This window comes from Tupaia chinensis, unplaced genomic scaffold (assembly GCF_000334495.1).
Source record: "Tupaia chinensis unplaced genomic scaffold, TupChi_1.0 Scaffold000225_1, whole genome shotgun sequence".
Taxonomy (NCBI): Eukaryota; Metazoa; Chordata; class Mammalia; order Scandentia; family Tupaiidae; genus Tupaia; species Tupaia belangeri.
Genome location: NW_006159700.1, coordinates 2152294 through 2163403, shown reverse-complemented (window position 1 = coordinate 2163403; position 11110 = coordinate 2152294). Strand labels below are relative to the sequence as shown.

At 37.2% G+C, this 11110-nt stretch overlaps 1 long non-coding RNA gene across 2 annotated transcripts in view; it reads left to right on the top strand.

Annotated features, from left to right (window-relative positions):
* LOC102479271 (uncharacterized) overlaps positions 1-11110 on the top strand; it is a 20503-nt gene that overhangs the window by 2103 nt on the left and 7290 nt on the right. The window contains exons 2-3 of one of the 2 annotated variants that reach the window (XR_003549312.1): positions 6500-6577; positions 7551-7718. This is a non-coding gene — a long non-coding RNA (uncharacterized LOC102479271). Of the gene's footprint in view, positions 1-6499; positions 6578-7550; positions 8516-11110 lie in introns of those variants that run through there. The other variant, XR_003549311.1, reaches the window with a different exon arrangement.

Here is an 11110-nt window from a genome sequence, read left to right as displayed (position 1 = left end):
TTCCCTATGTCCCTAGATGAGGTATGAACTTGCCTCTTTCAAGTCAGCTTTTTGTTTTGTTTTGCTTTTAGTTGCTTTTTGTTGTTGTTTTGTTTTGTAAAAGGGATTTTTGCTATAGGACATGTGTGCTCATGAGAGAGAAAGAGAGACAGAAAGCAAGAAATCACCCCCAGGAGTGATTACCATGGCACAATCCCTTCTCCATTCTCCTCTCAGGATTTTGGGCATGCACACACATGTGCCCGCATGAGTTTTAAGTTGCCAGGTCTGGGACTGCAATCACGGTTGATTAAGTGAGAATCCAGCGATGTAACCATCATGCCATCTACTGGTCCCATAAGCCAATTCTTTGACCTAACCAAATTCACTTTGATTTTGTTAGCACTGTGGAAAATGTCTAAAATATACTAGTGGGTTGTTCAATGAGAAATGTGATTTCCTATAGAGGTATAAGGCAGAAAACCAAAAGAGCTGGCAGCAATGTAACATCTATGTAAGTGCTATTCATGTAGTGGATTCTTAGTAAATATCTATAAAGATACTATATTGAAGTCCCAAACTGCTCTCTATAATATAGCAATATGGTGACATGGTGGTTAAGGTGCTGAACTCCTACATGACTGACTGCAGTTTGAGTCCCAGCCCTGGTGGCTTGCTTTCTCACTTTCTCTCTCTCTGTGCTAAGCATGTGTGCCCTATAGCAAATTAATAATAATAATAAAAAATAAAATTGAATAAGTAATTCTTTAAAAAGATGATAGCAATACATATTTTTCCAGAGATGACCAGAATATTGGGAGGTGATGGTTTTATCATGGGGGAAATTATGAATCCCTGCCTAACTTCCCCAAACTTTCTTATTATATGAAAACCTCAGCCACTGAGGGAAAGGCAGAAAACACTACTACCAACAGGGTCTTGGCAAAGACCCCTACTTCTGGAAAAGAGGTAGAAGCAGAAGCTCCCTGTCTGCAGGGTAGAAGTAGGAATCACTGAGGCTCCGTGTTCTGAATGATTCACTGTAGAGATTGACTACTGCTGAGAAAACATTCTCACTAAAACACAGCACAGATACAAGGGAAGATTTGACTGCAAAGAGAGAAGCCGAGATACTGAGAATGTCCATCACATCTAAGGCTTGGGTGCACAGGGGCTTTCATATAACCAAGGCTGGGTCAGGCGTATGGAGAACCACTGGGCCCTAGCACCAGTAACAAAGAACTCCAGTCCACTAATAAGGAGGAAAAAGAATGTAGGGTGAGGTCTCTCTACTACATAAGCATGTAAGGACTGCCAAAAAACAGGGACACTGGGAAAAACTCCATGCCCCACATTAAGGCAACCAAATAGCAACCACATGCTGGATACATCTGAATGAAGCCCATGGTACACTGAAGGTGTAAGTAACAGAAACTAAACTCACTCAACTCCTCACTAAATTAAACTTAACTGCCTGTAGTATTGACTGACAAAAGAAGAGATATGTCCATTCCTATATTTTTAAGAATTATTTATTTTATTTTTATTAATTATTATTTTTATTTGACCACAGAGGAAAAGTGAGAAAGCAGGCTGCCAGGTCCAGGACTCAACTTGCATTTGGCCATGTGGGAATCCAGCACTTTAACCACTACATTGCCTACTGGCCCCATGGGCAAGTCCATTTCTAGGCATAAATGTTATTTGCTTTGGTTTTGGCTGTTCTCCTACTTAATGATATCTATTATTCAGGAAAAAAAAACAACAAAAAAAAAACAAAACAAGATACTCAAAAAAGCAGGAAAAACAAATAAACCAAGTCATAATTAAGAGAGAAAAAAACAAAACCAGACTCAGAAATGATCCATCCGTTGGGCTATGATTAACATTGTAAAGAATCTGGTGGGGGACCAGCAGTTAACGTAATGGCTATGTTGTTGGACTCCCACGTAGTCGATCACGGTTCGCGTCCCGGACCCAGTGGCTTAAACTCACGCCAGGCGCGTGTGCATGCATGCCCAAGATCCCGAGAGGAGAATGGAAGAGAAGGGATTGGGGTGTGGCCATCCCCCCTGGGGGGTGATTTCTCACTTTCTGTCTCTCTGTCTCTCTCTGTCTGTCTGGCGAGCACACGCGCCCTATAGCAAAAACCTCTCCAAAAAAAGAAAAAAAAAAGAATCTGGTGGAAGAAGTAGATAACATGTATGAATATACAGGAAATTTCAACAGAGAGAAGGAGATTATTTAAAATGTGTAATGGAAATTAAAACATTTCAGAGACAAAGAATTCATTTAATGTGCTTATCAGCATACTGGATATAGCTGAGGACAGAACCAGTGAACTTGAATGTAAATTATCCAAACCGAAACAGAAAAACAAAGTTTTTAAAAAAGAATGGTATATCTAAGAGTTGTCAGAAAATATCAAATGATTTAATAAACCTGTAATGGAATCCCAGAATGTAGTAAGACAGGAAGAATATTTAAAGATATAAAACTGAGGATTTCCCAAAATTAATGTAAACAAAAGATAATAAGAAAACCTCATTGACAGAGAAAAATGGCATGTCGAGGTCTTCAGAAGAAAACTGACTCCTCCATGGGAGCTGAGAACTAGTGCTCTCAGGGACTAAGAGAAATGAAGCTTTTCTGCTTAGAATTCACCCTCCACACCCCATTCTTAAGTGCCTCCATGCATTGAGTGTTTAGACAAGTGTAAGAGAACTGTAACCAAACATCTGATTACTATTAGGGTCGACATATTCCTCAATCTAAATCTGTTGCACAAAGGGAGAAAAATGGAATGGCAAAGAGATTGTAGATCACCTCCTTCTGCACGCCTCTATATGCTCAGATTGAACTTCTAGAAATTAGGAAGAAACCAATAACCCATCAGATGACTGGAAATCGCCACAGAGGCACAAGAAATATAAGAAACAAAGAAATTACCTCTCCTCCAAGGGAAAAGAATAACTTCTCTTGATCCACAGACAGTACAATGGAACTCATGGAAATGTCACATAAAGCATTTAGAATATGTATAGTGAAAAAGCTAACAGAGATGCAAAAGAAGAGAGACAATGAACTCCAGAAGAGGCAGAAGAAAAGAACCAACAAGTTCCAGGAGGTGAGGAAGTTCTTACATGATCTGAAAGAGGAAATACACACCTAAAAAAGAATCCAATGGAACTGTTGGAGATGAAGGCTATAGTATAGGAAGTCAAAACCTCCCTCGAAAGTACTAAAAGCAGACTAGATCATACAGAAAATAGAGTTTCAGGTGTAGAAGACAGAATCGCTGGACTAGAAAAATCCACCATGAAGACTGAGAAAATAGCCCCCCAAATATAAGAATAATATATGATAAATACTTGCTACCACTAAACAGCCAAACATCTGGATAATTGGTATCCCAAAAGGTGAAGAGACCAATAAGGATATTGATAATTTATTTCATGAAATCCTGGAAGAAAACTTTCCAAACCTAGAGAGGCATTCAAAGATCTAGACCCAAGGACCCCAAACAGAATCAACCCAAGAAGATCTTCTCCAAGACACATTATAGCCAGATTGACCAAAACCACAGACAAAGACAAGATACTAAGATTGGCAAGAGGAAATGTCCAGTTATCTATAAATGATACCCTCACCAGACTAGCAGTGGATCCCTCATCAGAAACAATGCGAACAAGGAAAGAATGGGAAAATATATTCAAAGCGTTGAATGAAAAACAACTTCAATCAAGAATATTGTATCCGGCAAGATTATCCTTCATATGGAAAGAGAAGACAAGAACATTCTCAGATAAACAAAACCTGAAAGAATTTACCAACACCAGACCAGTTCTCTATGACGTTCTGAAGGGACTACTATATAAGGAAAACTAAGTCAGACACACAGAATTGTAATAGTTCAAAAACAACTAAGAAAATGGCCAGCTAAATGGTACGGATAAGTCTGGAGTTGAATGTTATCTTCCAGAATTTAAAAGGAAAAATAGGACCACAACAGAAGATAGATTAAACACCCAAGACTGAACTGGTAAAATAGAATTTTATGACTTTTGACTAAAACATTACTGATCTTCCTCTATGCTGTTTTCCAGAGTTAAGTATCATTGTCTTCTCTTGAGTTGTCATCAGGTCTATGTACCTACTATTTGAACAGAATCCTAACCTGTTTCCTGGCTTTAAGCCTTAAGCAAAGTTCTCCTAACATTTTTTATTATAATTATTAAAGCTAAAACTGCCTTTCTTGAAATTAAAAATAGATTTAAAAAATACCTATTTAATGACCACAGTAAGCTATATAGCCTCAGCTAGGTGCTACTTTATAGTATATGCATTCTACTCACAGAGTTTCATGCCTAAAGTCAAACATGTCTTCACAATTATGTATGTATCAGCTGAACTTGCTATCTTAAGTAGTTAGATTAATTAAGACATTTTATGAATCAATAAAACGTGGGGGGAGAGGAATGGAAAGTAACTATAGATACCAGAAACAGTGTAGAAAGAGGGCGGGAAATGGCGGAGGGTGACAAATGGGGAGGTGGAATATAAATATAGATGGGAAATTCGCATTTTTTGTGTTTTGATAATATCGAGTAAATGAATGTAAAATAAATAAATTTTTTAAAAAGAAAAATGCATGTTGACTAAGGAGGAACAGAGATAAAAAGCTACAGTGGCTTACATGATTTCTAATAAGAAGAGAATGGAATAATGTACTTGAAGTACCGGATGGAAAAAATACTGTCTACCTGGAATTCTATACTCAGCTACAATAACTTTCAAAGTTGAGGGACAATGTAGTTTTTTCCCTCTGTTTCCAGCAGACGTTCACTATAAAAATTTTAAAAGAAGTTCTTCACACAGAAGGAAGTATATGTCAGCAGATGGAAATTTGGATCTACATAGAGAAATAAATAGCTCTAGAAATGATAAAACAACGAAAAGAAATAAAAACTTATAAAATTGTAATCACTTAATGTTTTCCATGAGAGAGAGATGTAGGGGCAGGAGAAGAGACAGGCACCCCCAACAGGGCCCTCATGCTGTGATCCACCCTGGCATCAGCAAGCCCACATCATGGGCATACATGTGCATGCTCAGCATGTGCAGAGACCTCCAGATGTGAACCTGGGACTTCCCATGTGAGCATCATTGCAGAGCTTCACATTACTGCCTTGCCACTGTCTGGCCCCAAATAAACATGTAGTTATGTCACCTCTTGCTTATAAATTCACAGAATAAGGTCAAAATTCCTTAGCATGGTACAGAAGACCTCTCACAATCTGTTCCCATTCCCACCGCAGTATTCCCTGGCATGACCCCAACTCCCTGGCTTACCTTTGCTTGTATGTTATTGCAGGAAACATAGCTTTAACATAAAGTTATAGATAGCTTAGAAAGAAAAGAATGAAAAAGATGCATACAAATATTAATCAAAAGATAGCTGAGTGGCTATACTAATAAAGCAGGCACTAGAACAAGGAATGTTACCAATAATTCAGTAAGTCAGGTAGGGCCTGAATTTCTTTTGTTTTCTTTTTTTCTTTTTTCTTTCTTATTCATTTACTTCTTTCCTTCCTGCCTTCCCTCTCTCCTTCCTTCCTTTCTTCCTTTCTTTTTTTCTTCCTTCCTTCCTTCCTTCCTTCCTTCCTTCCTTCTTTTTCTTTCTTCTCTTTCTTCTCTTTCTTTCTTTCCTCCTTTTCTTTCTTCTTTCTCTCTCTCTTTTTCTTTCTTTCTTTTTTCTTTGCTCTTTGCTTCTTTTTTCTTTCTTTCTCTTTCTTCTCTCTCACTTTCTTTTTCTTTTTGGACAGAGGGTACATGCACTTACCAGAAAAGAGACAGGGAGAGAGGGAAGGGGAGCAAGCACTTTACATGAGGTGTGTCTATGCCGTAATTCTTCTCCTCCATTGCTTGCTCCTTTCAGGGTTTCGGCACACACACACACACACACACACACACACACACACACACATGTGCCCAGCATGTGTTTCAAGCTGTTGAGTCCAAGGCTCAGGCCATACAGTCAGCCATGCAGGATCCAGCTTCTTTAACCATCAGTCCATGGCTGGCCCAAGATTCTGCATTTCTGACAAACTCCCTGGTCCAAAGATCACACCTTGAGCAGTAAGTCCTTAGAAACACTAAGTGCATAGAAAAATTGGTAGAATGAAGGCAGCTGTAAGGACTCCAAGATCAATAGTTTGGGAAATACAATTTTATTGTATTATCCCTCTTAGATATTCACAATGATGAAATAGAATCTTAAATAATCAAAAATTTCCGCAATAAAGAAATCTGTGGTAAGCAGACTCAATAATTTCTTCTACTTCTTTGAGTACAAAGATACTCATGCCCTTGTATAATCACTTGGTCTTGTATGTGCTAGAAATACTGGCTCACTTAGAATGAATAGTATATGGTAGAAGTGATGAGATGTCATTTCCAATATTTGATCATAAAAAGTCTGTGGCTTCTAACTTGAGTGCTCTCTCTTCCTTTCTCTCAGATCACTCACACTGGGGGAGTGAAGCATCCCTGTGGAGACACCCATCCGAGCTCTGGCCAACAACTTCACTGCAGCCTTGTAAGACATTCTGAGCCAAAGTCACTTAATTAAACTGTCCCCAGGTTCCTCATCTACAGAGACTGTGAGGCAATAAATGTCTGTCAGACCATCCCCATAGCACAGTGGTTAAGTCTCTGCATGTAGAGCTAGATGGTGACTGACCCCAATTTAAATCCCAGCCCTAGTAGCCTAAAAAATGTACTGCATGCATATGAGTGGGGGCCTAAAATTCTGAAGGGATGGAGAAATGGAAGAAAAAGAATTTCAGTGTGACCACACCCTACTATAGGGTCCTTTCCCCCCCTCCCCCAGTAACAACATGTGTTCTCTGGAAATAGATTATACATACATACATACATACATATATACATACATAAATGTTTGTTTTATTTCTGCCTGCTAAGATTTACAGTAATTCATTATGTGGCAATAGATAGCTAACAGAGGACTAGTTTAACTTTCCTACCCAGTGTTTAAGACACAAGGATTGACTAGTTTGCTGTCCAATGCTGTGCAGTTTCCATAGTAACCTTTCTAAGTACTGAGGAATTGTGGATGCAACACTTGATTTGTGCTTGTGTTACACCAAAATTTAAGCCCAGAAGTGTTTTTTTCTTAAATAAAATCGAACATCCTATAGACACAATTTAGAAAATATTACACTTAACTCTTCAGTAGTACCTTATTTCAAAGTAAAAAAAATCCAGCTGTATAAAGAACTTTCGAATGCTTAGGACAGATTGCTAATTATTGACAGATGAACACCCGGTCTAAGCTTTATGAGACAAGAAGAAAGACACTAAGGAGCCAAGGAGAAATAATTCAGGGAAACAGAATTGACAATGTGGTCGGATTGAGGAAAACTCTTAGGTCCTTTGACACCATCCTGTAGCATTGCTTCCTGTTCATAAGAACCAGATGAGATTATCAGACTGTGATTATTCTAGTCTATTGTTTTTAAGAACACTAAAATTTGTGTGTCTCATTCTAGGAGATGAACTGCACAGATTAAACAAAGCTAAGTGAAACAAACAAAACCTATACAGAAGGGACGCCTGCAGAATCTTCTGTTCAAAGCCTCCTGAGTATTACACAGACTTGAGTTCGGTATTTCCATCAGAAAATAGAGAAAAAGTTTGCCCATCCGTGAATCAGTGAGGTGAAAAAGTTATAGTTGATGTTACTATCAAATCTGTCAGATGATCTTGGTAATTGGATTTTATTACCAGCTTATAAATTTCTACATAAGAGATGACTTAAAAAAGGACAGAGTTCAACCCCTCTTTGAAGCAGATGTCCAGCTGTGCCTACAGATCTTAGCTGTGGACTGCTGGCAAACACCCTGTATCCATCTGGATTTCACAGAGAGTGAAGTCATCATCACCTTGCTCTAAGGCGCATAACAGTGTGGGTAACAAGTAAATGTTCAGCACTGGAAGCTCAGACTCTCAGCACGTACCCTCTGGAGATTCTGAATGTTTCCCCAAGTGATAACAACCATGAACTAAATTTTGAATTTTACAAGGTTCATGCTTAATAGTAGGTAGCATTTTGGGCAAATGTGCAATCAAGCTAAACTTGCAAACTAAACTGTTATTTAAGTCTTTCACATATACATATTGCTATCCTATGGCAAACACTTATTGACAAAAAACAATGTACAGACAGAGCTTCCTAACGTAATTTCAGTGACCTAAGTTTTTAAATTACATTAGACTATTTCTATGTGGTGTAAAAAAAAAAATGACAATTCAATTTTCAGCCTCTGCATTTTTATTTCTAGAGTTCTTGCTCTTTAAAACTAATTAATTTTCCATAACTGCTGTACAGTTATAATCAGTCGCTATGAATCAGAAGTAAAATTCAGCTCATGTCAGAAATTATTCAGGAACCTTCATTTGGTTTTAAAGTAGAACGTTTAATTAAATGAGCTACAAGAAAATAGTCCAATTTCTACTACTTTGTGTTCTTTATAAAGATTTAGCCTGTTGGGGACCAGCAGATGGTGTGTTGATTAAGGTGCTGGACACTCCCAAATGGCCAACCATGGTTCAAGACCTGAAACTGGTGGCTTGCTTTCTCACTTTCCCTCTGGGGGGATGTGTCTGGTCACATTAAAGTAAATGAATAAATAAATAAAACTAAATAAAAAATTATTTTTTAAAATAGGAAATACTGCTATAAACTCTCAACATATATAATGTCCACACTTTCTATAATAATCTCATTAAAAAAAAAAAAAAGAGATTTAGCCTGTTACTGCAGTGATATCAGTCAATGCCAAAAAATATTACAGGGGCAACATGTCATCATTCCTTCCTTAAAGAAAAACGTGTAGGGGCCAGCCATGGCATGGTGTTTGGGATGGCTGGATTCCACATGATTGACTACACAGTTCCAGTCCCTGACCCACTGGTTAGAGAAACATGCTGGAAGCATATGCATGCATACCCGTGATCCCAAAGGCAGGAAGAAATGGAAGATTTTGACTGGAGGATTTTGACTTAAATGGAGGATTATTATTTAGTTGTTACCATTCTCCATGGGGAGCTGCTTTCTCACTTTCTTTCTCCATCTCTCTCCAGTAAATGCCACACCCTCTAGTAATATTTTTTAATTTAGAATCTTACACATTAAGAGAAAAGAACAAATATTTCCAATATTTCTTCATAAAAGAGTAATAGTAGATTTTGACTTGTTGAATCATGTTTTTCTTAGCATAGTACATTTAGGAAATACTTTGAAATTGATTTACCATATACCAGCTCAATAATTTACATAATTATGTCATGTCAAAAGTAAAAGATAGTTTTTCACCATGAATACATTATATTGGAAAAGATTACAACAAATATAGTTAAGAAATAGGTAATAGATCCTCTATACTAAGTTGCTATAGCCTTTGGTAAAAAATTATTAGTCACATTCCTGTAAATTGAGAGATGTGGAATTCTTTTTTTTTTTAAGAATTATTTATTTAATTTATTTTATTTATTCATTCAATCACTTTCATTTGATCAGAGAAAGACAGACACACAGAGAGAAGGAAAGTGGGAAAGCAAGCCACCAGGTCCGAGACTCAAACTGTGGTTGGCCATGTGGGGGTGTCCAGTGCCTTAACCACTATGCCACCTGCTGACCCAAAATGTGGAATTCTTTAAATTAGTGATTTGCAAATATGTGTAAATGAGTCACATCTTCAAAGATTATTATTCAGCAGGTCTGTATCTGGAATCTACCATTATGATTCTGAGGTAATCAGTCTATTGACTATACTAGTTTAAAAGTGGTGATTAGTGAATGATGGCTAAAAAATACTACCAATGGGAAAAGAATACTGTAATTGGTTAATCTGGTAAAAGTAAGGTTGAATAGTTACAGCTTTCTAAGAGTATATTTAAAGAACTAGGATACAGGGACCAGCAGATGGCATAATGGTTACGTCACAGGACTCCCACATAGTCGGCCACAGTTAAAAACTCATGTGTGTATCCAAAATCCTGAAAAGAGAATGGAAGAGAAGGGATTGCGATGTGGTCATCACCCCTGGGGGGACTCACTTTCTGTCTCTCTGTTGCTCTCTGTTTCTCCAGCAGTGAACTCACATACCCTAAACCAAAAATCTTAAAAAAAATTAAAAAAAAAAGCAAAAACCAGTCACCAATTATTTGATATGCTTAAGGAAAAGGGGAGAGAGAAGATAAAAAGAAATAGGCTTAAATTTTAGTTAGTACACTTAGGATTATACTATAAATAAATTTTCCAGCATTGAGAGCCTAGTTTCTTTTTTACCTAAACCACACCACCCATCCCACCACTCCATTTCACTTGATTCCTAAGGAGCCTTTGCTAAAGTTTTCCCTGCAACTAACATATCCTTAGAAAGCATTTTTCTTACCCAGCCATTCTCTTTAATCTACTGCTCCCTTATTTTTACCCCACTGGGGTAATTTCTATTAAAATAATTTATAGCCAGAGAAGATGAACTATATTTTAAGGGTGTTTTTTATTTTGGGGAAAACTATAAACATAAGATCTCCTTTCAGCTTAAATTCTTTAACCACCTTTATTAGTCATTTATTGACAATAAAAAGGATCTGTGTGTGATTCAGGAGCCCTTCAATTCAGTTAAAACATAAGGACTTTCTACTTTAGCTTTTAGTTACTAGTCATGTCTTTCAAAATATCTTCAGTGGTCACAGTTCATCCACAAAAAAATTTCAGATGTATTTGGAAAAAACTCATTTTGGGAATTCATTTCAATCATTTTGGAAAAAACTGTTTTTTAGATGTATTTGGAAAAAAACTCATTTTTTTATTTCAAAGGGTGGGTGGACATTGGAAGATAGAGATGAGATAAGTTTAACAGTTTCAGATTTCATTTTTCTACTTGGATATTCTTTCCGTGTTCCCCCCCCCCTTTTTTTAAAAGTCAGATCTCAATAACTTCGATTTTCAATATTGATGTCTATTGGTATTCTATATCTGCCTAGATCTAAGTAAATTATGCTATTGTTACACAGGTTTTTCACTCCCTTATTTTTCTAGGTT